Here is a 26032-nt window from a genome sequence, read left to right as displayed (position 1 = left end):
ATTGAGTGGCTCTAGATCAGTTTGGCTGTCGGAATTTGGTTGTTGTTCAGTGTGGATGGAACTGTCTCCCTCCCCCCCCCCCCCCCACCCCTCTACCTCTAAATCTGTTTCCCTTTTATATGATAGAGGCTGAAGTTCCCAGATGTTGTTTGGATTAAAGATGTGTGTGGGGAGGGGGGAGGAAAAAAGCTTTCTTAATGATAATAACAGAGTCAGACTGGCTGGTTCTGTACTGACAGGAAAATGGAGAGATAAAAACTCCATTAATGGTGTGTGCACTGCCTAAGTAGCCAGTGAAACAATGCTGTCCTCACTGGAAGCCGGTCCCAGACTGGCAGTGCTTCGTGCCAACTGCAGGAGACAACAGCTGCAAAGAGGGGCAGAAGTATTCCGTCAAGAGTCTGTGTTACATGACTGGCTTCAGGGGCGGTTCTTTTGTTCTCCTCCTCCTCCTCCTGCCCCCACTTTTGCCCATTTTCCTTGATGAGCCCTTCTTAATGCTCGCTGTTGCAGAAATTGAACCACATCTGATTAAAACTTAATGGTTACTCACAGAATGAAGTTGGCTGGTAGTTTCCAAGCCTGTTTGTCTGGGTTAGTTTGAGTTTTTGACAAGAGAAATTTTAATTTATATAAAGTGTATCCAAGGGTTACGAGCCTTAAAGTTTGATAGTTCTGCTGAGAAGCCAGGAGAGTAGTCACTTGTCACTGAGGTAATGCTGTAGTTTCCCCCCAAACAGCTTTGCATGTCCATGCTTAAAATTAGTGGCAAAAAAATTACCCCCCCCCACCCCCAACATATCTCATTTTGGAGAGCGGCAGAGGCTTGGTTTAGTCGCATTCATTCTGTGTGCTTTCTGAGCCCATTCTCTAAGTAAAGCCTCTCCCGCGTCCCTGGGCCAGCCAGGCAGGTGACGCTGCAGGAGACCTCACTTTAGGAACTTACTAGCTCAAGGCTCGAGGTTCCGTAAGCCCAGACGGTCGCCAGAGAAGGGAAGGAAAGAAATGCTATTTGAGTGGTGTAGAAAAGTAGTTCTAGAAATTCAAAAGAGAGGTGATCCGATGACCTAGTACAGTCTCGGTTTCCTGTGGCTTTATATTCCAAGTTACTTTGACTTTTTGATTTCTGGTGTGTGACGCAGAGGCAATAACTCGAGTGTAGGGAGTTCTCTATCGAGACCTGCCAGACGCACCAGAATGCTGGTGATGGTGATGCGGGGGCTGGGGGGACCCGGAAGACTCTGTGGCAGAGGAGAGACAGTCACACTCCCTTGAGTGCTGCCCTGTGTCAGGCACTATGCCAGGGCTGGGAGAGGCAGATCTGATTTTAGGAGTAACCTGTGGTTCCCGTTTGGAAACTCCATGTGGATTATAGGTCTCAAGGATCCTGGCTGCAGATGTCTCCCTCCCCAGCCACTTCCAGGCCACACCAAGGGGCCGGTGGTCATGCTATCTCAAGCATGGTCTTTTCTCTGTTATGACTCAAGATGGCAAAGGAAGGTTCGTGGGCAAACTGTTTTATATAAAACCTTTATGATAGGCATTTTTTAAAAAAGTATGTGACCCTTCCTAGTACAATTTTTATTTAGATGGCAAACTGGAGATACTCTTTGGAGGAAATAGGATTCCTCAGTGATTGATATGAGGTAAAGAATGGCCTTGAACGTGGCATGTTTACACTATCATGCCACCTTGTCTTTTTCTAAATGTCAGACCAGCACTGTGTTAATTTTACGTCTTTAAAGGACTTGGGTGAGTTCCAGATGTAACTCTTTAGTTTTCATTTTTAGAATTTATAGCATAAATGGCTCCGTCGTGTTTTTGATAGGTATTCCTAGATGCATCCTTACTGACAAAGAATAGCGCCGTATATTAAATTAGAGGTGTCGTTGGCTGGTTGGTTGGTGGTGACTTGCATTCAGTTTTCTGCTCCTAGATAACCCTTGAAGGATGGAATCAGCAAAGTTGGTATCAGTGTGAAGTTTTCCCTTGAGTCTGTCAATAAACCCTGCTGGTTAAGGGATCCCTGCACATTGGCTTTTAGTTCTGCCATGGGACAGAGCTAGACGTCAGTCTGTTGTGAGTATCACAAGTCATTTATTATTTATTATTGAGGTACAGAAGTTTTGACATACTTTAGAGCTGATTCAGCACCACACTCCCCTATGCCTTCTGTGATGTCTTCCAGAGTGAGAAAAGAATGGAATTCAAAGACAAGCCAAAGTAACTAGTTTTCAGTTGTCTAAAGGAAAGAACTATTAAGAAAAGGAAGGAAATGAGTCCCACACCAGTTAAGATGATGGTTTTAATAGAACACCAGCGCCAGCAGTAATGGCTTACCCTTCCATGGTGCATCTATGTCAGGTTCGTGTTCTGAGTGCTTTACGTATATTCAGTCTTAACCCTTATAATAACTCTGTGAGGCAGGCGCAACTTTTCTTTTCTTTTCTTTTTTTTTTTTTTAAATCTTAATTCTGCAGCTCAGGGAAGTGAGGCCCATTAAGTTATGCCTCCAAGGCTGGAAAGATAGTGAATTTGCTGGGCCTGGGTTCTAACTTAGGCTGTCTGGACTCGGTTCTGAGTTTTAGCTACATTTACGGGAGGAAGAAAATAGGGTGGGGATAGGGTGTGTCATGCTGGTAGTTTCCTAGGAGACATAATTAGGGCCTGCATTAAAGGTTGTAGTTGCATTTTTAATATATATGGATTAAATATATAGTCATACAATATGTATCCATAAATCATTCTGTATTTGAGAAATGACGGATGTGGGTGTGAAATATTTGGTTTTCTTACCATGCTTGATGTTTGATGTACAAAATAACCATATAGTTGGGAACCATTCTCCCTTGAGAGAGAGCATATTCATATAAGAAGTTTTGAAAGCCTTTCCCACACTTGGCATATTACTTCTGAGGAATATTCATATTTATTTGCCTTTTTTTCCCTTAATTACCTTACATATTGGATCTTGTCTTTGCCAAAGGCATTACGAATTGAGTATAACCCTAAAGGAGAAATGAAAGCATTGTGCGTGTGTGTGTGTGTGTGTGTGTGTGTATGTGTGCGCATGTGTGTGCTAGGAAAGGTCATACAAGATTATATTTAAAATAGCTTTTAAACATGTATTTGACCTACTCTTCATATGTCCAAAGTCAAGTAAGACGGAAGGACACCTCGTGGTTGTGTTAAATCAGTCTAAATTTGGTTGTAAGTTCTGGGAGACTCAGTGGAATTTATGCTAGAGTGTGTTGTCTTAAAATAAACCGGACTGCACCACAATGCTAGTAGAAACAACAAAAATGCGGCTCACGAAACAACTAACAGTTTGTTAAAAAAAAAAAAAATTTACCTAAGAGTTCCCCTACCTCAAGACCTAATTAGAGCTAGCCAAAGCTAGCCTTTTCCTTCCTGCCAATTTTAGAAAATTAGCCATCCTGAAACTTAGAGAACATGATCATTTCCCTCTGGGATCTAAAAAAGTAAGAAAGCAAAGTCAGGGAAACAAATATTTATAAAATGGACGAGGGTTTAGTGACCTGAAACTCAGCAGGATTTTTCTCAGAATTGTTGACAGTGCGAATGGTCAACTTAGGCAGTGGCTCATGTTTTATTTCTTTTTAATCCTGTATTGTGCTTTCGGGGTCCTTATGTCTCATTGAAAGAATCCCAGCTTGGTGATATTCAGCTCACTCTCCTGTTCCACCAGAGAGCCATCCTCGGGTGCTTTCATGTGCAGAGGAGGAAGGCTCCTTTGTTAACCTGTTGGTCTCTCAAGGATCTTTGACTGTGGGAATTGAGTTGGCTCTAGTGTAGCTTCTACCTAGGGGAGGGCAGAGCTGACAACTCGCTAGTCTTTTTAGCTCTTCTTGAATTGTTTTTCCAGGGTAGAAACCTGAATGGCATGATGTTGATAAGTTTTTAAGTGTGTGTGTGTGTGTGTGTGTGTGTGTGTATAGATATACACATACATAAATACACACATATACAGTACATAATATTGAAGGGGTCAGTTACTTGATCAACTAGAACACATTTTTTTTAAAGTGAGAATGGTGTTCTTAAAACCACTATGAAGAATTATTCTAGCCCAGCTGGGAATTTGGGTTATTGATGGTAAATACAGATTGTTCGGATTCATTGTCAGGTAGGTTGTTTCTTAAGAGTTGCAATATCACAAATGATCGAAAAGCTGATGTTTCAACTTGTGCTGATGTAAATTAAATCACAGGTGTGGAATCTTGAGGCTTGCGATGAAAAGTCTGCTAACACAATCAACTTCAGGCATGTTTTATTATATAGAATTAATCCATAAAAAATGAATCCTGGTGCAAAACTATGTGTTCTAATTAATAGCAGTCCAAGTCGAGAGGCTGTAATTCCATTAGTGGACTGAATGCTTAATGACTCTTGAGGTGATTAAAAGTATAGAAAATGTCTCTGTTTTGTGGTTACTCATATAAAATGACTTGGGGAAAGAATCCAGAAATTTAGGAGTCATAGATAATGTAGTTTGCTAATTGTACAGGCTTCTGGGAGCAGGCCTACTCACATCACTCTGACCTCAAAGCATTGTGGAACCCAAAAGAGGGTTCCAGAGAGGTTTGCCCTGATTCTAGGTGTGCTGGCCTCGGTCCCCTAATCCTCACTTGCCCCATCCTCCTGCTTCCGCATCTTCCTTTTGGTTTTCTCCCACCAGCTGGCATGTCCCATCTGAGAGGCCCTTCCATTTAAATTTTTTGCTGTTTACCATCAGTCTGAGCAGACTCATTCTGCTCATCTGAGAGGTAGGTGGGGATGGGGGCTCAGATGGTAGCATGCTCAAGATTCCAGAGCCTAGGAAATGACAGACCTAGGTTCAGTTCCCAGACTGAACGGTGTGATTCCAAAGCTTCAGCTCTTTCAATAAGAATGAGGTGGGAGACCCAGTATGTCTGTGTAATTACCAGCAGAGCATACACTCAGGGTCTGAAGCTGTACAGGAAAAGGCCGAAGAGCTTTCAGACTGATTTTTCTTTTTAAGACTATTTTCTCGAGTTAGTTCATACACTGTAACATGCCCCCTTTCGTGGTGTGCAGTTCAGTGGCTTTGAGTAAAGCCACAGCATTGTGCAGCTGTCACTTATCCAACGTTAGGCCACTTCATCACCCCAAAAAGAAACCATCAGCATGTAAGACTAATGTTAGAGCTAAGAGTATTAAAGTAGAAGCTGAGGGTCGGCCTCTCATTCATCCCATGCACTGGGTGAGGATAGAAGCCGAGCTCCTGGACCAGTTCCCCAAGTCGGGCATCAGTTTTTGTTGACTGCGTCACAGAAGCCTTCAGAACAGTAAATTCTAAACCCATTTTTTTTAAACCATGCCCAATTTTTATAAATTATCCCACATTCTTCTGCCCATTTGCAATAAGAAAATGACAGGGTATAAGTGTTTTTGCAGGGGCATCTGGGTAGTTCAGTTGGTTAAGCATCTGCCTTCGTGCTGGGTCATGACCCAGCCCTGGGATGGAGCCCTGAGCCCAGCGTGGGGCTCCCTGCTTAGGAAGAGTCTGCTTCTCTGTCTGCCTCGGACCCTCCCCCACACTCCTGCTCTTCCTCGAGCACGTGCACTCCCTTTCTCTGAAATGAATAAATAAATAAATAAAACCCTTAAAAAATGTTATTTCCAAACACATACTTATTTATGTCTTTGGTTTTTCTAAAATATATCTGTCGCCCCCATTCTTTTGATTGGAGAATCATCTGCATCTCCAGACTCTAGGTCAACTTCATTGCAGGTTTGCTTGAACATACTCAGTGAATCCATACAGTCATGATTTAAAATGACTCATGCATTAAGCAATTTCATGTGTAAACTTAAAGTGATCCCAGCCAGTGAGTACTACTTATAGGCACGTTTATTCCGTGGATCTTCCTTCTCCTTTCCTTAATATTCAGCTTTGGCTCTTTCCTCCTTTCTGTTACCTTCTTTATGTTTATTAAATTAAGCTCAGTTACATTTTGTAACAATTGATGTAATACGTTCTTTTCTTCCTGCTATGTGGTATAAAAAGGTTGGGGCTGGGAAAATGGGTGGCGGGGCGGGGAATAACTGTTAAGAAGATAGCATGGTCATGGTGAGAAGGACTCATCCTTTGCCCACTCTTCAGCACCTTGACTGAAGACATCTGGAAGGAGGCCAGGGAGTGAGAGCCTAGCCTCTGTACGGGGGCCTGGCTCTAAGGGGACTGTCTTGGGAATAATTTTCTGGGAAAAAAAAAAAAAAGAACGTTTTTCTTATAAGATGAGGCATCTTCCTTCTTACATTTTACTGACAGCATCTTAGTTTCCAGTAATATTACAGTGTTAGCGTGGTATTCAACTGCTGTTCTCAAGTTACTTTTCTATATATATAATTTAGAAAAAGATTATGTTCTAAAGTATTAGAGTAGGGAGTACTTCCCTGTATATATATGCAAGTCAGTAGGAAACTATGGTTTAGTGTATACATTTAGTTTACACATTGTCTTTTTGTGTGAAATAAGAGACACTTTAGTTCCCTCTTAGTTTCTATAATTTAGAATTTGGGGATTTTTTTCTTCTTTCTTTCTTTTTTTTTTTTTTTTTGCCTTGAATTAAAAACCATGACAAACTAAAAGTGGATGCTGGTAGGCCTACCTCTGTTTTTTTCCCCCATTAGCATAATTATTTCTCAATTTTTATTGTTCATATTTTCTTTGGAGAATCCCACTTATGTTTTGAATCCATTATCAGGGCTCACCCATTCATCTATCAAGATTTATTAAGGACCTATTATTTATAAGAGTGTCCCTGATGTTTCAGAGATGAAAAAATAACTCCCTTATCTTCAAGGAATCACAGACTCACTAGGCAGTGAAGTTTAAAAAAAAAAAAAAAGTACCTTTTAGGTGCCATGGTCATTAAGTTTGGGAACAACAGATGAGGGTGCAGACAGGGTGCAGGCATGGGGGTAGGGAAGGCCTCTATGAGGGAGTGATTTGTGAGCTGACCTTGAAGTGTAGGGACTTGACAGAGGGAAAAAGACATCTTGGGGGGACAAGGGTAAAGGCAGGAGGTGAATAAGATTGTGGTGTCTTCAGGGTGCTGTACAGTGCAGTTAGGGTCAGAGCACCTGTAGGGTGATAACTGGATGGGGTTGGAGAGATCTCAGGCCTGGTCATGGAGATCAGGAATCTGCTCATGCTGAGGGGAGCTATTGATGGTTAAGCAGAGGAGAGGCTCAGTAGGTGTTGACTGCACTGTTGGCAGGTACCTGGAGGAGCTCACCAAGGAGTCAGTTGGAAATATTGCAGATGGGAGACCCTACGAGCTGAAACAAAGGCAGTGATGGGGTTTGTAAGGTGAACCCCTTGGTTTCCAACTTTGTCATCAAGGTTCACTGGTGGTTCCATTACATGAGATTGGACATAAAGGAAGACTGGCAGATTTGGGGTGGTGACTGAGGTGGACATGCTGACTTTAGTTTAGTTTTTTTTTTTTTTTTTAAGATTTTATTTATTTATTTGACAGACAGATATCACAAGTAGGCAGAGAGACAGGCAGAGAGAGAGAGAGGAGGAAGCAGGCTCCCTGCTGAGCAGAGAACCTGATGTGGGGCTCGATCCCAGGGCCCTAGGATCATGACCTGAGCTGAAGGCAGCGGCTTAACCCACTGAGCCACCCAGGCGCCCTATGACTTTAGTTTTGTTAATCTAGATTTTTTGTCTTGGGAACTGGGCATTTTCTCATGCCCCTTGAGAGACTGTTCTTGAATGACCTCCTCCCCTCTCCCCAACACTGTTCTACTTCTTTTTGTGCTGTTTCTTACTCAATTATCCTTTAGTTGGCAAACAGATTATTGGTAAACAAATTAAATTAAAAGCAGACCTCTATGAGTTAGGAACTCGATGGCTGAATTAAATGAAAAGTGTTATTTTAACCTTTTTTAAAAAATGAGTAGGTTGTATGCCATCTTGGTACAGGAGTAGACTGGAAAACCATTTTTAATTAAAGACATACCCTTTCTTGTTGGCATAATTCTTGAGGAATCCTTCTAGTGATTGTAAAAGAAATATCTAAACAGAATTTTTGAGCTGGAGGGAAACTTAGCAACTTGGGTCACCACTCTAAATTTATAATTAGGAAAAATGGATGCCAGAGAAGATAAGAGACTTCCCCATGTCACACAACTGGTGGTGTAGGGACACGTCTAGCTCCTCATGTTGGTGTTTTCTCCACCATACTTTGATGACTCCCTACAGTCCTCCCATCAACATGATGGAGCAAAGTTGGAAGAACTGTAATGTTCAAGGCTGCTCAATCTCTGGTAGACCCAGTCACCCGGATTCTTGACTTTAATCTTAAATTAATCTCACTGTTGTTCATCAGTCAGCAAGTATTTGTTGATTAGTAAGGAAGGGATGCTGCCCCAATTATTATAAAACTTAAAGATGAGTAAGAGCCTGTTTTTCTCTTTAAGAAGTTGCAGGTTACTTTTTCAGATAACTCATTGCAGGACTGGCAACTACTTATAAAATGCATGGCTCGTCTGACATAATTACGGATATGTAATATATACACATGCACACAAGACAGTAACAATAAGAAAAGAAAGCCATAAAAATATTGTCCACTTATATTTTAATTGTTTTTTTTTAAACTTTACTGGGTTTTTTTTTGTTTGTTTGTTTGTTTGTTACCTTGTTCTCTCCTCATGGGGGGGCAAGCAGTTTCCCCGCCTAGACTTGGAAATGTCTATGTGCCTGTGGGCAAATAATACATTAGGCCAAACAATTAGAAAAAGAATGTTGATTGCCTTTTATTCAGTTTATTCTCAGTGAACCTTAATTAGGGAGAGGGATCTGGTGAAAATTTTATTTAGGTTGGTAGATGACATAAATATTTTCAAGAAGAGATTGGAAGAATGGTTTTTAAAAGCTTTAGTTCTCTTTTTTCCTGTTTTGCAGGAGTCCTATCAGTGTTTCCGGAAATTTCTATAGATACAATTTTGAAAAACTTAACCTCATTTTGGAGATGTTTTGTTAGTAAATGTATTAAGAAAACTTACTACCATTCTAAAGTGAGAACTGCTTTTATGAAATAGAATTTTTTCTACAGTTTTTAAATATGTTCCTTTATGTTAGCCTGTTCCACTCAAGTAAGAGTTTTTAGTACATTTTGCACTGTTTTGAAATTTAAGTCTAGGGTAGAGGCTTAGCCATTTAATGATAGAGAAGCTTTAGGTTAACAAGTTTATGACATTGAAATTATTAATGCTTTGGATGTTTCTATAATTTTAAGCTTCATTCATTCCACAAATATTTAAGTAGATCTGGTGTGATGCTAGACTAGGTTATGGAGGTTACAGCAGGATATTGGATACACAGAGCCCCTACTTCCAAGAAGCTTCCCTGTTGAAGCTTTGCTAATGTCTATCTAGTGAGGATATAAACACAGGAACTCTAGAGTAAAGCTTAGGAGAAACAAAACGCCAGACACCCCATCAGAAAACCAGAAAGTCTGGTTCTGGCCCACGTGGGAGGCATCCCTGCGAACTCTTGTAAAAATGCTTTGAGATCATCAGCTGATGAAAGCCTCCATAGTTTTGTGTGTGAGGGTAATCATCAAGGATTGCCACATTACTCTGAGACAACAGAGGAAACACGGTAAATGGGGATTGCGGCGGTGCTGCCGAAATTGGATTTACGTTCGTGAAAGCTGACCCAACAGAGAAGAGCAATCTAATTAGGGAAGTCTACTTCTGTTTGGAGAGTATGGGTTGGGAGGAGGGAAGAAATGACATGTTCCTCCATTCTTACCTCTACCTGTAATTCATCCCTCGGGACACAAGGTGTTCTGATTTCTCACTTAGAACCTTTCTGGGAGAGAGAGCTGGGATGGAGCTAGTTGGGTTTGGGCTAGTGGGGTGTCTTGAAACTCAGATCGCATCTAGGAACTGACATGACGCCATGAATCAACCACAGACCCATTAGCTTGGGGGAGGGCTAAGAGGACTTGAAAAAATTAACACCTACAGTATGAAGGGAAGACAGAAAAATAACAGGGAAAATGCAGTGGATCCACTGGATTTCTTTTCCCTTTCCTTCCTCCCTTCCTTCCTTCTTTTCTTTTTCTTTCTTTTTTTTAACGTAGGCTCCGTTCCCAGCATGGGGCTCGATTTTGTGACTGTGAGATCAAGAACTAAGCCAAGATCAAGAGTTGGGCATTTAACTGACTGAGCCAGCCAGACAACCCCAGACCCACTGGATTTCTTTACGAGCTGCCAGCTGTGCTGCAAGGCCTACTGAAGGCTTGCTGGGCAATTGGTAACATCAGCAGAGCAGAAATGCTATTTCTTTCCCCAACTGGTTAATAAGACACCGTGGGGCTTCACTTAGGGACAGAAATAACAAAAAGAAAGGACAGGACAGGAACGGAAAAGGAAAGAGAGAAGGAGCAAGTTACGTGGGCTACCTAGGAGTGAGGTGTGTGTGTCTGTCTGTCTTTTGTTGAATCTGCTCTTCCCTGAAGTCACACCTCCTCTCTAGTGAGGAGTTGACTAAGGGGTATTCTATTTTAGTCTGCAGCCTTCCCATCTGGTGTCTGGATTTCTTCTGAGCTGCCACCAGTTGGGGAATGAGGATGGGGTATTAGTCTTTCATGCTGTCTCCTTTCAGGCTTCCCTACAGAGCCCTTTATAATCTATATTTAAAAATTGCTTATTTTTATGAGGCAAAATGGTCAAATGACAGCATTTTCAAATGATTCAACGTAATGTCAACCCTTGTGATTCTCTCTCTTTGTCACTCTCTCTTCTCTTCTTCTTATACCTGCTTCTTAAATTCTGTGTTTACAATAATAGCTACCATTCATTAGAACCCCCTGTAGGCCGTGGATGTCACATGTGGCAACTCTGTGAGGAAGTCATGATGCCCATTTTGCCTGGAGAGACTGAGGCCCAGACAGTTGGCCCAAGATTACATGATTGGCAGGGCTGGGATTCAGCCTGGGACTCTCTGATTCAAGCCTGGGATCCGTTTGGTGCTGCTATATCCCAATGCCTTTGTTCCCTCGTGTTTCACCCTTGGTTCTTATGCTTTGTACTTCTGGCACAAATAAATGCATCTTTGGTTGCACAGATGGGTAAATGGGATTTTGGTGGACCCCCGCCCAGCCACTTTAGATGAGGGTGTTTGAGATTATGAACTGTAAGCAGGTGATCTTCAGAATAGTTTGGTGCTTAATGACACTTACTCCTGTCATAATTCACAGTGAATATCTTTCATCTCAGCCAAATTATAACTGAAATTCTAGAAGGAGAAAGATGCTGTGATATTTGGGCCTTAAATCTATCACTGGGGCCACAGCATGAGGAAATTTCATCTTCTTTTTATCTCCACTTAGGTTGCTCTTCTCTCTAGGCGTTGGGACAGAACTTAGTCTTTTCCTTAAAACATCCTGAACTTTGTTTTTCCTCCTTCTGCCTCCTGCGCTCAACTCTTTTTCTTCTGTCCCTTACCAGTGTAGGGGGTTCGATCTCCACTTAGTCTCCGTACACCTGAAGAGAATCGTTATTTCCATGGCAGAGTTCCTTCCCAGAATTTCTTGGGAAGTTTTTGTCCTTCCAGATGGCCCAAAACAGTCAGCTAAGAAATCAGGTAGATGGGAAGAAGTGTGGCAGTTCTCCTGCGAGAATTAAACAATGAACATAGAGGCAGTGGTAGATCGAAGGAATCCGCTGATGTCAAGTTGAACGCGAGCCTGCGGAGGGAAGCATAAGATTGACGTTTCCCAGAGCCAGGACAGGGCCGGAGCCCAGAGGAGAGAATCGGTCGTGATTGCGTGTAGCTGTTGCTAGGTTATAAATATGTGTTTGTGGCCCTGTCTGCTGCTACTGGTGAGTCATCCTTGCAAATAAAATAAGTTTATATACATAGCATATTGTATACAAATCCTGTGCATGGTATTCCAAAAAATACGTTTCTGAAGCAGAAGTCTTTAAAATGGCCATTTCAACATGTGATGCTGTGCAATGCTGTTAACCTTCCGCATAGATTCAAACTGCAGGTCATTGCGGGGGTCAAGCAACTTTTTCTCTGAAGGGCCAGATAGCAAATATTTTAGGCTTTGCAAAGCATATGGACTCTGTCAGAACTATCAGCTCTGCTGTTTGAGCATGAAAGCAGCCATGACTATACGTCAAATGAACAAGTGGGGCTGTGTTCCAATAAAACATTTATTTACCAAAACAGACTGCGGGCTGGATTTGGCCAGCTCTTGGAATACTACCCAATAATGTTCACTGGCATTTCTAGCATCTGAGTATTTGTTACAGGCTAGAGTTTTTTGTAAATACCATTATTTCTTACTTAGGTGACATTTTAAAAAAGATCTGTAATAGTGGCTGAAGAATATTTGGAAGTATTTTAAGAAGAACTATAATTGGGAGAGTATTTCTGGAGAAATTCCTGGAAATGCACATTTCTCATCCCTAAATCCCAAAGATGAAGATCTATGGAGAATTTGGAAACCCCCGGAGAAGGGGATCTGCTGTATCTCCACGTTCCTCCCTACTTCCCGATTCAGTCGCCAGTTTATCTTTTTCTCAGCTTCGTGCGGCTTTCCCTGTTCTTTCTGCTCTGCAGCGTCCCCTGAGTTTATCAGTTGTCTCGGGCATGTGGCCTAGTTTTGTTCCACTGGGAGACTGGGGATCTTGGGAACGGCTGATATCCCCATTGCCTTTCTCCAGAATTACTAAGCGATCATACCCGTCTTTCTTATATATTCAAGTGTCTGGAATAGGTAATTCTTCAATGATACCCGACATTTATATGCTTGGTGGTAGCAATGTTATTTTAGAGCCAGAACGAGAGGACATTTGTCGAGTGATTTGTAGATGATTGGTGTTATTGTTTGGGGTTGGTGTGCTTCTTTGCCTACCACAGTGCTTTCATACTTCTACTATTCTAAGGAGTAGAAAACAGGAGAGGGGACTAAGAGTATTTACTATGAACATTAAGTGCAGTTCTTACAAACTGTCAAGATGCAATTTTACTTATTGGCAATTAAGAACATAGATTTTGGAGTCAGCAAAACTTGAATTGATTCTTGGGTTTTTTCCACTTGTTACAAAAATGTGATGGGGCGCCTGCGTGGCTCTGTCTGTTAAGGGTCTGCCTTCGGCTCAGGTCATGGTCTCAGGGTCATGGGATCGAGCCCTGCATCACAGGGGGCTCCCTGCTCAACAGGGAATCTGCTCCTCTCCCTCTGCCCCTCCCTGTGCTTGTGTTCTCTCTCAAATGAGTAAATAAATAAATAAATACATACATAAATAAAATCTTTTTAAAAAAACTGTGATCCTGGGCAGTTTTACTTAACCTCTCTAACATTGTTTTATCTTTCAAATGGGAAAACTAATGCCTTCATCTCAATTTTTGTGCTCTTAGGATTAAATCAGATGATGCAAGTGTGTGGTTAGCAAAATTCTGGAACTAAGGGCTCACTAAATGATAGCTGGCATTATTAGTAACTGTTAAAGATGGAAGGCATTTACTTTGTTTCATGGGAAGAAAAACAAACTGCCAGAGGTTCAGTGATTTGGGAGAAGATCACATTAAGTAGGTTGGAAAACTGGGTTTGGCTCTTTCCTAAGTCCATGTTCTTGCAACCATATGCTGCTTCTTAAAGTAATTGCAGTTAAGAGTAATTTGACAGCAAGATCCACCACGGTTTATTTGGGTTATGCAGCTGGTTGGATAAACAGGGAAGGTATGGGATGATGACTTTTAATTTTTTTTCTTAAAAATTGAAGTATAATTGGTAAATAACAATATCTGTTTCAGGTATGCAACGCAATGATTTGATATTTGTGTATGTTGTAAAATGATCGCTATAATAAGTGTAATTAACATCCATCGCCACACAAGGAGTGCTGTCTTGAAATCTGCAGTATTTGGAAGCTACAATTTCTAGAGGCCAAGGATGCAGTTATAATTAAATAGCTGAGAAAACCTGCCCTGAATTTTTTTTCTTCCTGTTGCTTAGCTGCTTTGTTGACTGCCAAGAACTTGTTTGATTTTAAGTACCTTTTATGCTTTCCTGTTACTCAGGTCCCATCATAATACAGTAACTTTTAAGAAACTATGCATGTTCTTTTAAATTGCATTAAAGAAAAACAACTGCTATGTTAAACCCACAGTTGGAATAAGAGCTCTTCTTTTTTTCTCTTTTCCCCCTTTCCTTCTCCTTACTCTCCACCACTGGAGAGGAATGTGCCTCTAACCTTTATAAAGGGTCAGATTTTCGCACAATGTGATTAGCTGCCAATAGTTAAACCTCAGTGAACCAAACAAAGGAGTTGGCTGTGGTTTTAGAAAAAACTCGGCTCAGTGGAAGTTCTGTGACAAGTTGCTGGAGTTTGCTACATCGATACTTATTTTATAGCACTGATTTTAATTGGTGCACATCTCTTTTGGTTTGGTTTGTTTTTGTTTTTATTAACCATTCTTGGGGTTTTGAACATAACTGCTTCCCACTGCCTTTCAGGATCTGCCAAGCTTGCTTCTTGGCATGAAGTGTATTTGTGTGGAGATGGGTCCTGTGTAGAACATTTAAGAGTTAAATACCTGGAATTTGCTCCAGATTCTTTGGCTCCCTTTTTACCAACCTGTTCCTCCTTACAATACACCACAGTTTTGACTTCAATCCACAGGTTATTTGAGAACCTGATGCATTCTAAAACAAATATTAAATTATGTTTAATTTGAAGACTCTAGTTTTATCTAGCAACTCTTGAGCACCACCTATCTATTAGGTATTGGGAAAGAAAGAATATAGTAGAAGGATAATATATGATTCTTTCCTAATTTTAAATTGGTTTTGAGACAAACCTAGTTCAAGGCAGAGGATTAAGTGCCAAGTTGAGTCATAAAGAATCTAAATGCCAGAGGAGTCAGAATGGAAAGACCTGGAAAATATAAGAATCATTAAAGAAGGCTGAACAGAGGCGGGAGCGCACGGTCTTAAAGAATTCCATGCAGCTAAGGTAATAGGTAGGGCTGGAAGTTGGAAAGGAAATAGAAGCACCTTTGTAATTAAAAAGTTAAACTTTGACAGTTTCTCTGATGATTCTTTTTTTGAAAGAATCAAAGAAATATGCACCAGTGTTTCCTTATTTTCTTACTCTCTAAACCCTCCCCCCCGCCACCAGACAGTACCTATAACTTGGTAAACCCTCGGCAGGGCAGCTTAGCAATGGCCCCCTACATAGATTTGGCACAGGGGAAAGCAACCTCAGTGTCAGTCCGCCAAATTTTTCTGGCCCCCGCCTCTCAGAAAATACCAGGATTTTAGCAGTTTGTTCTGAAAGTGGAGGTTGTGTCTTCTGCTTAGTTAATGTGTTTGTTTTTAAGGATGTCCACTCCAGAAATGGATTTTTACTCTAACTTTCCTAAATGATAGCTGTAGATATGAAATTTCTGGTTGACCTTTCTATTTTGGGGGGATAATTATTGTTGTCTTATTTTTCGTGTGCCTTTTACATGTCTAGACTATCTTTTCAAATTGATTATGAGCCTTACTTTAAACTGAAGCAAGGAAAGGTTTGATATTACTTATAAAACATTTCCCTTTAATTTCAGGGTTGTGATTTTCCTTTCAAATAATTATTGAGGAATGTTGTATTTTGGGTTTGTTTTCCATTTGAATTTATTTACATGAACGTTTTCTTGGCAAAATATTCCTCGAGGTTAAAAAAAAAAGTGCTGTTTTTTGAAAGGAGTAAATTCTTCAGTGTTTTGTGTGACTTATTTGAATGGAAAAGTTTGGTTCTAATAAAAATTTCCTCTTCCTTTGGCAAATGTTGATGTTTTTAAAGTCTTCCTAAAGGAAAGGGGAGCTTGGGTGGCTTTTTGTTTTTCAGTTATCTAGAGCCCCTTCCCTTCCGTTTGGTGCTCCCTCCGCACCATTGTTTTCTGAGCCTTTGAACTAGTTCTATTACAGCTGAGAATGGTGGTTGAAAGTGGACCTAAACCAGATCCTTTTTGGGTGGGACACACAAGAAACCGGTTCCTTTGGTACAATGGGGTGTCTCTAGGAGGACTGGGGGGGTCTGGAGAGAGACTTATCGTTCTATACTTGTGTACCGTTCAAATGTCTTTTGTTTTTAACCAAGTATATATAATTAATATATGCGAAGCCATTGCTTTTCGTTTGTTTTTGTAATTGGCTGGAGTCCATGGTATATGGCTTTAAAGGAACTCGATTTTGAAATTTACCAACTGCAGATCTTACTGCGTTTTGTGTCATTTAGAAAATATTTAAAGACCAGCGCAGATCGGTGACCTCGACATACTGCATGTCGTTGTTTTTCAACCCCTTTCCTTATTTGCTTCAGTTGTAAATTGCCCTTCGTTTTGCAGTCCCATGGAAAGGCTTGTCAAGTGTGCGCTTCCTTCAGCCAGCACATTCACAACTGCTGAATTTTCTTCTGCTCAGCTTGTTTTCCTTCTTCCCCTCTGCAGCCCTGAGCCGCTTGGGATCCTCACATCACCAGAGCAGAACGGCTGGAGAACTTCTCATGACTCCAGGAGCGCGTGCCGCGGCCTTAGTCTCCGGTGAACGGTGAACGAGTGAGCCTAGCTCGGAGCCAGAGCGCACCGCCTGCGGGACTGTGGGAGGACATGACCAGGCGCGGGCTCTAAGGTAGCTGAGTCAGCTTCCCCAGGAGCTCTCCGAGCGGCGTTGCCAGAGCCAGCCCTAGAGCCATTTCAACAAATCACCTCTTTTAATGCTCTTTGGCAGAGATCAAATCTAACACGGTAAATTCTTAGCCACAGTGATGATTTTGTTGGTTTAAATGAATCCGGTATTAAAAGGGTAGGACTCTAGCCTAACTCTTCTAGTTCTTGCATGGCCTGGAAGGGGGGCTTCTCTCTTTCTCTTTTTCTCTCTCTCTTTTTTTTCCTTTTCGGGTAGAGCTGCTTAGGTATTCTTTACCACTGGCCACTTTATTAAAAAAACTATCAATAAATATAAAATACTTCTGCCATTCTTTTCCCCTCAGAGGGCCACTTTCCTCCCCCCCCCCCCCCCCGCCCTTCAAAGATTTTATTTATTTATTTGAGAGAGATAGAGAGCAGGAGCAGGGGAATGGGCAGAGGCAGAGGGAGAAACAGAAACCCTGATGAGCAGAGAGCCCATGGGGCTCAGTCCCAGGACCCCAAGATCACCATCCTAGGCAAAACTGCCACTGAAATGAATGAACCACCCAGGCGCCCCTTGATTATTTAATTTCAAATAGTACAAAATAGTATAAAGAACAGACATATACATAGGTAAAATTTCCTCCCTGCCATCCTCTTTTACCCGTAGCCACTAATTTGGAACACATACTTTCCACACACAAATCTTACCGTATTACATATAAAATCTGCATATTAATTATGTTTCAGAATTGACGAACATGTCCCCACATTTTGTTTTACAATTTGCTTTTTCCTTCCAGTCCATAAGCTATGGACATTTTCCCTTTTAAGCAGAATCTCAGTCTAAATGACTGCTTAGTGTTCCTTATAAGGCTGTAACATAATAACCAGTCCTCAAGTGAGGGGTTAGCCTGTAATTTAAAGGGGGATGCGGGGGGTGGGGGGCGGGGAGACCTTTCACATGAGGGACAAAACAAAAGCCACGGCTGTTGACATTGGACTTTTTAGTCTTTAATGATGTGAGTTTTTGTTTCCCAAGGCACATGATGCACAGCTTTGGGCTGTTGCTGAAGTGTCCGTTATGTCCGATTTTCATCTTCTGGATGCCTGGAAGGAACTTTGGCACTAGGCTGTGTTAATATATTTGTATAGTTGTTGGTTCTGGCTACTATCCTTGGAGCATTTTGAGAGATTTTCATGCCCATTTAAGGTGGTGTAAGGTTGAATTAGTTTTAAGAGGAAATAATAAATAACAGGGATGGAATTAAGAGGCTGACTTTATTTCGCATATGCATTTATGTGACGGAGGAAGAGATGGTGGTGTTTGTTAATTGCTAACCCTGTGATTCTTAATTATGAAACAGGGTTAAGATGGTTCAGCTCAGTAGTTCCCTAGTGTGTTTGACAGTGAGAATTGCCAGAGAAGTTTTCAGATATCTGGAATTGGGGATGAATATTTTATTTTTGTTTCTTTATAAAACACTTGTTTTTAGGAAAGTGATATAATCACTGTTTATAAGATTAAAAAGGTACGAAAGAGTGAAGAAATACAAGTTTCACTCCTCCCATCTCCCAGCCGTCCAGTTGTTCTTCCTAGAGTCAGTCATTGTTACCAGTTCTTTGTGTATTCTTTTGGAGATTTAAAGGCATATATAATATACCGGCACATAACCTTTAGATTATTGCAGGGTTTTATTTGTGTGTGTTTAAAGATTTTATTTACTTATTTGACAGAGAGAGAGAGTGCAAGAGAATACAACCAAGGGAAGGGTTAGAGGGAGAAAGAGACTCCCTGCTGAGCAGAGAGCCTGTGAGGGGCTCGGCTCCATCCAAGGACCTGGGATCATGACCTAAGCTGAAGCCAGATGCTTAATGAACTTAGCCACTTGGGCGCGCGCCCGCGCGCGCGTGTGTGTGTGTGTGTGTGTGTGTTTAAACCCCGATGGTAACAATATACACTGTTCTGTGCCTTTTTTTATTGCGATAATATTTCTTGGAAGATCTTCTATATTAATACTGCATTCTTTTTTAATGGATGCCTAGTATTCCACTGTGGACATATGCTATAATTTATTTAACCAGTGCTATGTCGATGGCACCTGGATGACTTCTAGTCTGTTGTTTATTATTATGAACAGGGCTCTAGGGAATATAACCTTGTACAGATAGCATTTTAACGTGTTTATGAGTATATCCATAGGATCCATTTCTAGTAGTAGAATTGCTGTGTCAAAAGTTACAAACATTTTAAATTTGGTAGAAATTTATTGCCAGGTTACTCTGTTCATCGAGCTTGCAAAGTTTTATATTTCTTTTTTTCTTATATATTTTTTCTTACATTTCTTTTTTTCTTTTTTCTTTTTTTTTAAGATTTTATTTATTTATTTGAGAGAGCGAGAGTGAGACAGAATGAGTGGGGGTGGTGAGGGAGAAGCAGTCTCCCTGCTGAGCAGAGAGCCTGAAATGGGTCTTGATCCCAGGACCCCGGGAACATGACCTGGGCTGAAGGCAGATACTTAACCGACTGAGCCACCCAGGCGCCCCAGTTTTAGATTTCAGCAGCAATGGGTGTTTCCTCAAACTCTGCTGATCACAGTATGATTGTCAAATGGATAGGTACTTTGCCAAATGGATAGGTGAAAAATGATAGTTTAATGTAGCTTTAATTTGTATTTTTATTTTCATTGATACTGAGCATCTTTTCATAATTTTAAGGACCATTTGTATTTCCTGTTGTGTTCCCCCTGTGTTTGTGTACTTAGTCTGTTTACCCATTGGGTTATTGATCTATTATCAGTTTAAAGAAACACCTGTGCCTTAACAAAATAAAGTGTGGTAAGTGATATTTATATGTTGTCATTTGTACAAAAATAAGAATTATTTTGCTGTGCAGATTATTTAAAAATTAGTACACTTATATTTATCAATGTATTCATTCGATAGCTGCTTATGGAATGCCTTGTAGGTATTAGGCACTTGTCTAGGCAGCAGTATATAGAACACTGAAGAAAACCCATCCCAATTCTTGTTCTATGGTACTTACATTGTAGTGAAAGAGACATCAGTAGCAGATGTTCATAGTGACTTGTAGAGCTAAACAGATAAACTTTCTGTGGCTAAAAACCTATCTCATGGTTCCTTGGATGTTGTGTTGTGGTTACATTTTCAGGTTTAAATCTTTGATCCATCTGGAATGTTAGGTATGAATCAAAACTGAATTTTTCTCTGGATGCTCTATTTATTAGGCTAAGGCTGAGTTGCTGTAACCAAGGGCTATGTTATGGTTCAAACAGCATAGAAGTTGATTTTTTTCTTACTAAACAGTCCTGTGTGAGCAAACCAGGTCAGCAGAACCTCCCATAGCCACCAGTCATTGAGACTCATGTTTCTTCTGTGCAATTGTCACTGTAGTTATGCACATGGTCATAGATGGCTTGCACCATATCTGGGCTCCCTCCATGTGAAGGACAAAGGAGAAAGTCCAGGGCAAGTGATCAGAAGTTGGACACACACCACTTCTATTTCCATTGGTGAGAACTTAGTCTTGGGGCATATGTAGCTGCATGGGAGAGTGGGGAGTGTGGTCTCTGCAGGTCAGCATGGACCCAAGAAGCAACCAAGAAGGAATTTTAATGGAAAATCAGTGGTCTTTGTCAGAGTGGTCAGTTTTCCCAATTTTACTGAATAGTTCCATCTTTTCCTCTTTGATTTCGTTTGTATTATACATTCTCCTGTACACTTCGGTCTCTTTTGGGGATATCCATTTAGTTCATTGATCTCTCTGCCCATACGTGTACCAGGATCAGTTTTTGAACTCTTGAAGCTTATGTGTATTTTACCTTGTGTTGGGGATTGTTCAATTTCGCAAAATTTTCATATTTAAGTTTCCTTTGACAGAATTTTAAAGTTCTATTTTACAGAATATTCATGTCTATTTTTATGTGTGAGGTTTTTTTTTTTTTTAAAAAACAAAGAACTTTAAAATAGTCGTATCTATTCACCACTCCTCCCCTCTGAGAAGAAAACCTGCTAATACTATGAATGGGGTTGTGTTATACATATAGATACTTTGCGAAGGGCTCACATCTTTTTGATGTCAGTTTTTTTTTTTTTTGCTGGAGGATAATATTGACAGTATTTGGGAAACATTGATTTGGAATCTACAGTCTATCTATATCCTCGACCATATATATATGAAACATATAATTGAAGGAAGAGAGGGGAACGACCAACTTATCAAAAGCTATTGTAATAATTGTATTTAATACTTGACTTCTGGTTATGACTAGGTAACCGATGCCTATTTCTCTATTTCAAATGAATAAACTTGGAACGTGAGAAAACAGTTTTCCTATTTGAAGATAACATATAGTTGATATTTCATGGGATGCCTGGGTGGCTCAGTCGGTTAAACGTCTGCCTTTGGCTCCAGTCATGGTCTCAGGGGCCTAGGATTGAGTCCTAGATTATGATACTTGCTCAGTGGAGAGCCTGCTTCTCCCTCTGCCTGTGGTACCCCTGCTTGTGCTCTCTCTTGCTCTTTGGAAAATAAACAAACAAATAAATAAATAAATAAAATATTTAAAAAAATTGTTGATATTTCAGGAATATATTACAAAAACTTATTTGTGACACAAACCTGGGCAGATTTTTGTGTATACATGATACACAGTGCTTTTACTCCCTCAGTGTATGTGTGTCTGTTAGTCTGCACCTTTTGTTTTTAACAGGACACATTCTGTTTTTATCTTCTTTTTATCTTTTTATTGTAAAATAAGACACAGATGCAGATATCCATACAGCTTAGTTAATTATTGTAAGGTATTTTCATTTATTATTTATAATAATATAGCTTAGTTAAGTATTGTAAGGTATTTTCATTTATTATTTATATTTATTGTTAATTTTATATTATTATTATTTTTTATTTTTAATTTATTATACGGGGAGTATTTTTGTGACCACCACACAGATCAGGAGACAGAATATTAGCAGTCTCCCCTCCCCCCGGTGGGGAGAGGGGACATAGCTCCTCTCCCCCTCCAGAAGTCAGTCACTGCTTTCATGACTTCCGTAGTAATTGTTCTGTTGTCTTTCTTTATGGTTTTATCACCCATGTATACATATTTAGCCACTGTACTTTAGTTTTTATTTTATGTCTTATTAAGTCTCTTAAACATCAGATTCCCCCGGCGGCCCTTTCCTTACAGTCTGTCTGTTGAAGAATCTGTCCATTTTACCTCTGATTTCCTACTGGCTGGGTTTGGTGGTTGCAACCTCATAGTTCAATTCAACTTGTTCTTTTATTTTTTGAGTGGGAAGTAGTGTTTTAACACCACTCTCTGGGCACCAGTCATGCTTACTGCTACTGGGTAGATCATTGTTTCTAGGCCTTTTAGTGGACAGAGGACAACAACACAGAAAACATGTCGTGAGTTCATACTGGTACTTCCAATTCAAAAATCAGGTGATGAAGCTCTTATTTAACTTCCTCTGTTACTACCTGTATTTCACATGGAGAATTCTGGTTCTCCGAACCAGCAGGAGATGACAGAATTCAAATGTGCCACAGTAACTTGTTAGCTTTCTGCCATGTTATATACAGAGTATTCTCAATACTGCCACAATCTCAGCACTGAGCCACTCATTACAATAACTGAAAAGCAATGAGAAGAACTTCTTATGAGTATGCTATTCCTGTTCTCCCTGCAATTTTTTTTTTTGGTGGGGGCAGGGGGTGGGTAAGTGCAGGAGATGGTTATAGTTGAAAATTGGGCAAATTTAAACACTGATTAGCTTTTAGATGATATTTGGAGATGGAATACTTTTAATACTTTTAAGGAATAATTTTAATTTTTGTTAGGTAAGATGTTGATTTTATAGTTGTATTTAGAAAAAGCCTTTATTTATGAGAGAATTTGTGGGTGAAATGATGTGACATCTGGGATTCTCATCAAACTACCTCAGGAAGAAAATGGGCAGAGTAGAGTAAATAAGATGGCTTATTTTTCAAACTGGGTGGTAGGATGGTGCTTTATAATTAAAAGTAGGAGGTCAGAGTAGGGTTTTTAAAAAATACTTTTTAGTTTCTATGTAATTTGAAATATCTGTAATATGGTTTTTAAAATGAATAAACAGTGGAAAAACCAAGGACGTACGGTAAGAGAAGAAAGTAATAAGGATTCGATGGTGTGGGGAGGTGTGGATGTGAGTAAAGAACAGGCGATTCCATGCTCTGCCTGGTGGTTCAGGCTCAGCACAGTGGTCTTGAAGCTCGGGGATTGGGTACCACCTTGATTGAAGAGTGAGGTGAGATGTGAGCCTCTGTGGGAAACTAAGATTTAAGTGATGAGTGGCAGAAGAGGAAAACTCTAAGGAAGCCGAGAAGGTCCAAACCATAAAAGCGAAGATCCAGAGAGAGTGGAGCTTCTGAATCCCAACCAGGGAGGAACCTGGGGCAGAAGGGGGTCTTCAGCACCGTGATGTTGCAGAATGGGCAAGTGAGTCCACCGTCAGCGTTCTCAGAAGCACCTGAGTTGCTGTGGGACTGGGAGTTCCTAGGCCCCATCTCAGGTCAGTCGACTCAAAATCTTGGGTTGAGGCTTGAGAGTCCACATTTTGAAGAAGCTCCATTACATATCCAATGAGCTGCTTTGGTGATGGACTGGATAGAGGTTGTGGAAAAAGTTGTGTAGATTGCTTTTTCTAGAAAGTCTTTTATGAAAGGTGAAGAAGGTAGGTGTGGGAAGACTAGGGGTTGTGGCTGGTGGTAGTTGTTGAAATAATAATAATAATAATAATGATAATAATAATTATTACGTGAGAGGTTTTCCTCTAAATATGGAGAACATGAATGGCTTCCTGGCAAGATGACTGAATGGTCAGGCTAAGCGAGAGCCCCCTACTACCAGAGGGATGATTTTTTGGCAAGAACTTGGTTTTGATAGTTCAGGGAAAGCTTGGAAATCATCATCATGGATTAGATACTCATTTTGTTTATTATTATTTTGAATTACATATTAAAAGAGGAGAGGCTCCCATGTCTTTTCACTGCCTTTGCTTCTCCTCTTCTGACGGGTCTCCAGGCCCATCCTGGAGGAACAAGGAAGGAATGAGGTCTGTGGGGCTGATTAGGCCTTTTTTCTCTTATTCAGCGTTCCCTTGGCCCCTCTTCACGTTCTGTTTTCCTTCTCTTGATTTCCTTTCCCTCGTGTTCAGGGGGCACCCTCATGTACAATAGGGCCTCTTACAGATGTTGCCTGGTATGGGGTGGTATTTTCCAGTGATTTGCTTTGGGACGATTGGAGGGATTCCTACATCTCATGATTTCATAATCAGTCTTGGTAGGTTGTGGAGAGAGGACTGAGGTAAGAATCCTGTTCCTCCTGTTTTCCTCTGCCTTAGGGTCTTTGTTTTGTTTTTAATAACAGATTGGGTTCCTCATTTCTGGCCCGTAGATTTTCTACCTCAGAGTACTTGGGGCATCAGCCATTTCCCAGATATCCTTTCGTTCTCCACATAGTAGAGCACATTTGTTTTTACTTTTAACTTGCCATTAATTTCTTATTTCGACCGGTTGAGAGTTTGGGTTGGGCGCGTGGTTTTTCAGTTACATCAGTTTTTTGATCTCTTTCTCTCTGGTATGCAGACTCTCTCTCGGCTCCATCTCCCCTTCTCCTTGTTTTCTGTTGTGGTTACTTCAGGGCTAACCCGTTCAGCTTGTACACTGACCCTGGTACACAGTTCATTTTCTTTCTCATGATCGTATTTATACTTTTGATGGATATATTTAAATGAACAGCTGTGCATTTGTTGAGTCATACCACAATTAGCTGCTCGACTGGCAAAAGCATATTTCAAGCGAAGTTGTGAGAGAATTCCATTAATCACATTCTGGTTGGGGGAGGGGGGAGAGAAAGACTGACCACTAAGAAAAGTCTTTTGAAAGATTGTTAATGAGTTATTCCATTATTTTAGAGTAGAGTGAGGTAGTTGCTGTTGGAAGAGTCATCTGAAGAAACTTTAAAAAGATGTAAATAACTATAAAGGTTTAAGGATATTAGCCTTGAAGGCAAAATTCCTTGGCATCATTAATGTGTAGATAAAGTTAGTAGCTGGTGCTGGTCTATTTAAGTAGATAAAGAGGTCTTCTAATAGTGTTCTTCTCTGTAAAGACCAGTGTTCTTGATTAAACATTTCTTGAATTCATTGGCAAAGTATTTTGTTTTAAGCTTCCTGGACAGATAACATATGAAACAGAAGATGTTACAACTTTCTTTTTGTTCAAATATATTAATTGCTAATTGTAACTCTGATTGAGTCTTCGGCTTCCACCAGCCAGATCTGTTTTTCTCTTGACACTTCCTTGGGGTTCTTTCTGAAGGTTATTAATAGGCATGGAAACATGGCTTTCCAAATAGCATCAATAACTGTTAGAAGACTGGGGTTGGGAGGAGGAGATAATATGTCAATTTCTGACTCGAGAAGATGTATTTCCAAGTTACAGAAGCTGTCTCAGAGGTCACTGGGGATGGCTCTGGGCAGATCAGCTGGTGTCTGCAACTAGAGATCCATGCAAGCCTTTCCAAATGGGATATTGTCCACCAGGGAGTTGTCTGGTATACCCGGAGTCTGCCAGCCATCTTTTGGTTTGGCTACTTCTCTTGGATGACACCCTTGAAAACTGAAATCTAAGTTACCAATGATATCTTTTAATTTATCTCAAAATATCTGGTTGCTGCTTTATGCAATTGATGATAAGGTACACTCTCCACCCCCCGTCATTTCTTTGCCAGTGTGTACAGAATTCCTTAAACCTCACTTCCCTCTCCCCATCTAAATCCAAGTGTAGCATAGACTAAGAAGTTAAAGTTAATGTGTTTTAATTTATATGGAATGCTTAGTATGTGCCAGGAATGGTGATGTAGCCATAAGCTAGGTAGAATTTTTACTCTCATGCTACTTCTATTTTGATGTGTGGGGAAGGAGTGGGGCGTGGGGAGAAACATAATAAAAATCAATGAACTAATAAATCAGCAGCAGTTTTCACAGTGTTCTGTGCTATCAAGAAGATAATGGTAGGGTAATATAATGTAGGGGCGGGGGTGGCAAGTTCTGAGGCAGGAATGGGCTTGAGTGTGTGGGTAGTGTGGATGAGAAGGAACGCTTTGGTCAAGCTAGTGTATAAAGGGTGTTTTTTTTTTTTTTAAATACCTCCACAGAAATATGCTGTAGTGTCTCCTATCTAAAAGAAGAAGAAGAAGAAGAAGGAGGAGAGAGCGAGACCTCCCTGGCACTGACATCTATGTTATTTAACATCCTCCCTACCCG

At 40.6% G+C, this 26032-nt stretch overlaps 1 protein-coding gene across 2 annotated transcripts in view; it reads left to right on the top strand.

Annotated features, from left to right (window-relative positions):
* ACVR1 (activin A receptor type 1) overlaps positions 1–26032 on the top strand; it is a 127720-nt gene that overhangs the window by 34002 nt on the left and 67686 nt on the right. Inside the window, exon 2 of one of the 2 annotated variants that reach the window (XM_059394001.1) lies at positions 16520–16700. The gene's annotated coding sequence lies outside the window, so the exon portion shown is untranslated. Of the gene's footprint in view, positions 1–16519; positions 16817–26032 lie in introns of both variants that reach the window. The other variant, XM_059394000.1, reaches the window with a different exon arrangement.

The sequence above is a fragment of the Mustela nigripes genome, chromosome 3 (genome assembly GCF_022355385.1).
Source record: "Mustela nigripes isolate SB6536 chromosome 3, MUSNIG.SB6536, whole genome shotgun sequence".
NCBI classification, from domain to species: Eukaryota; Metazoa; Chordata; class Mammalia; order Carnivora; family Mustelidae; genus Mustela; species Mustela nigripes.
The sequence above is the reverse complement of the archived record's forward strand: the minus strand, read 5'-3'. Positions and strand labels throughout refer to the sequence as shown.